Below are 3361 nucleotides of genomic sequence, written 5' to 3' on the forward strand. Positions count from 1 at the left end.
AGTGGGAAGCAGTTTCTGAAAAAAAGACTTTGTTTGGGGAAGGGATTCTTTCCTTACCATGTTTCCATCTCAGCACATCAGAAAGGGGATGTCTTGAGGCTTGTATGTTACTGCTAAGGGACACAAGGAGGAGATCTTTCCAAGTACTAAGAGGGAGGGAAGGAGTTTTCTTCTCAAGAGATGGTAACACTGAAGTGTGGGAAGAGAAGAAAGGTGAGAACTCAGCCCTTAAGCAGAGTGAGGAAGTGTTATCAAAAGACAAGAGTTTTCACCTTCTTGAGGGTGGAGTTGAGGGAGGGGCTAAGCAGGGGAAGGGATATAAGAAGGCTCACACAGCTCAGTGCCAGTATCTTTTGCTCTCAGAACTCAAAGGCAGGAGCTAGCACTCTCCCTACCTCAAAAGGAAGGAATCAGAGGCTGAGGAACACACATGCAAGAGTTTAACTGCTAACTTGCAGACAGGTCTCATCTGCTTCCATCTGCCGGAACTACCTCACTGACTGGGTGACTGAGAGTGCAGAGAGGGCCTTGTCCAGAGCAGGGAAGGAGCCACTGAAACGTCAGCCTGTATAGAGAGCAGTGAAACATACATTAGACAAGGCGACTGGCTGCTGAGCAGGACCTGCAGATTGTGCATTACTGTCAAGATGCTCCAGCCTCACCTGCTGCAGAAAGAGGTGGGCCTGAGCACCTGTGATCAACATGGAGAACAAGAGATGTTCTTCTGTGAGGAAGACCAGAGACCCCTCTGTGATTCCTGCTTATCAGCCCCAGAGCACAAGGACCACCAAGTCCTTCCCTTGGAGACAGCTGCTGACAAGTGCAAGAAGAAGCTCCACCAGATATGGAGGATCTTAAAGAAAAAAGAAGAGAAATTTCAAACTGCACTGGACACCTTGAGAAGAAGACAGGCACAATTCACAGAGCGCACCTACACTTTGAAAGAGACAACTATTTCTGAGTATGCAAAAATTCACCAATTCTTAATGGATGAAAAATATGAATACCAGAAAAGGTTGGTGTTCGCATCCAGAAGGAACCTGATCAAAGTAGAAGAGAATGAGAACAAGCTCTTCCAACAAATACAAAAGCTGCAACAAGTGAAGTTCGAAGTAGAGGAGAATTTGGACATGATGCCCTTGGAAATGATCCAAGCTGTGCCAGACACTTTGAAAAAAAAGGAAGAACTTGTACTCCAAAGACCAGCACTTCCTTCCATTTCCTGGCATGCCTGCTCCATTACAGGCATGGGAGAAATGCTTAGGACTTTCTTCAGGCATATAACTCTTGATCCTGAATCAGCCCATCCTCATCTCATCCTGTCTGAGGATTTGAAGAGGGTCCAGTATGGAAGTGTCTGCCAAGACCTGCCTGACAACAAAGAGAGATTTGATTGTATTCTTGGGGTATTAGGAACCCAGAAATTCACCTCAGGAAAACACTACTGGGAAGTGGAGGTGGGAGACAAGACAGAGTGGCGATTGGGCATCTGTACGGATTCAGTCAGGAGAAAAAGGAAACGCTCTTTCTCATCTAAGGATGGTAGGACCATCACAGCATTTACATCTGGAAATGATTTCTTCTTCTGTACGTCAGATGAGAAAATTCACTGGAGCCGGACTCTGCACAAAGTGGGCATTTTTCTTGATTTTGAAATGCAACAAATAGCATTTTATGACGTCACTGGCAGATCCCTCATGTACAGTTACTCAAACCTAAATTTGAAGAGGCCTCTTCGCCCTTATTTCTCTCCTTGCCTTCACAATGTAAAAAACACCCGGGGTTCACTCATCATTTGCCCCAAGAGTCCACAGTAGAGGGCTGTCACAGGTGTTAATGATAAAGCATGATTCTTTCTGAAAAGTGAATGAGTGTAACACTGCCAGTGGTGCTCTAATTCTTTGAATTCCTGTTGAAATGGTCAATAAAATGTAGTTATTTAAACCTACAAAATACTGTCTACTTTATTAATACTTCTTAACATAAAAAGATAGGTCAATTGTTTGTTTTCCCTTTGGTGGATGATCTTCCAACACCTAATTTGGAAGGGGAAGGTGGTAGAAGAATAGGAGAAAAAGCCTGAGGAAAATACAAGGGAAGGTGAAATGTTCCTAGTACAAAAGGAGGAAGAGCAAAATTGGGAATGTTATTTGAGTGTAGGAATAAATAAACAACCAAGCTGATAAGGAAGCAAAGAAATAAAGAAAAGGAAGCAAAGAAATAAAGAAAAGTTTTCTTCATTGAAGGCTTAGGGCGATGGGTATGGAAAATCTATTGCTCGGCATGAGAGATTGACTTGAGGATGATAGCAGGCTCAAAAATCTTAAATAAGAAAATATAAGACATGTATAGGTCTAAAGAGGTTGTAAAGAATTGCAATAAATTAGTCTTCAATTGAGTAGGAAATTGAAGCAAGACATTTTGCCCAATAGATTTTCATTTTGTCATTGGGTTTTTATACTCTTCTTATATAGAACTTTTTGTGCCTCTTCTCAGAGCTATCCCATTATGGAATAAATTCTAGAATATGATTCATACAGTCACCATGTGTCCATGTTAAAGTCCATTTTAATTTAAATCCAATTAAACTCAATCTGCAGTATTTTGAAAATTAAACATGTTATGGGACAGTTCTTTTATTGTCCTTACTCAGTTTCTCTAATTATCCTGATTCAATCCTGCCTCAGTTTTCTTGCTTCTCAGTTCTGCAAAAGTTTCCCTCCTTCTTTCTCAGAATACTAGATAGAATATCAGAATGCTTCTACCCATTCCAAGGAATAATAATATCAGATACTGTCTTATGAAGACTCCTTTCCCCATGTCTGGGGTGCCTCCCCCTCATTAGGCTTCCCCTTTCTCCAGTGGCTCACCCCACCCTGTCAGTCCCTTTCCCACTCTCAGTACCCTGACTCTCCCCCTGCCTCTGTCTACCCTCTTCATCTGAGCCACTCTTATATATGTCATTGAGAATTCTGATTGTTTGCTGGATTATGGGAAAGGATAGTCTCATTCAGCCTTGGAACCAAACATGGATCCATTGGTCCCAGTATGTCTCTCCATTGAATAAATTTTTCAATAGTCTCTAATCTGTGTCTTGCTCAGTTTCTCAGGCAATACAAAGAGTAAAATGACTGTGGTCTCAAGTGTATGGGTGTGAACAGCATTGTGTATCTAGGCCCTGTGCATATTTTTTTAAAGCGGATTTGAACTTCAGTGGAGAGTGATGGAAGCACTTTCAGGAATGTCTCTAACCCTAGTCCATGCTCTGTTCCCAATTTCTCTCTGGGGAATCTCCAAAATAAATCCCAGAAAATGGGAAAAAGACAGAGTTAAAGATCAATTTAATAGTTTATTAAATGGA

At 41.8% G+C, this 3361-nt stretch overlaps 1 pseudogene; it reads left to right on the forward strand.

Annotated features, from left to right (window-relative positions):
• Window positions 1-490: 490 nt before the first annotated feature.
• LOC116422163 lies at window positions 491-1817 on the forward strand (annotated as a pseudogene).
• Window positions 1818-3361: the final 1544 nt, after the last annotated feature.

The sequence above is a fragment of the Sarcophilus harrisii genome, chromosome 3 (genome assembly GCF_902635505.1).
Source record: "Sarcophilus harrisii chromosome 3, mSarHar1.11, whole genome shotgun sequence".
Classification (NCBI taxonomy): domain Eukaryota; kingdom Metazoa; phylum Chordata; class Mammalia; order Dasyuromorphia; family Dasyuridae; genus Sarcophilus; species Sarcophilus harrisii.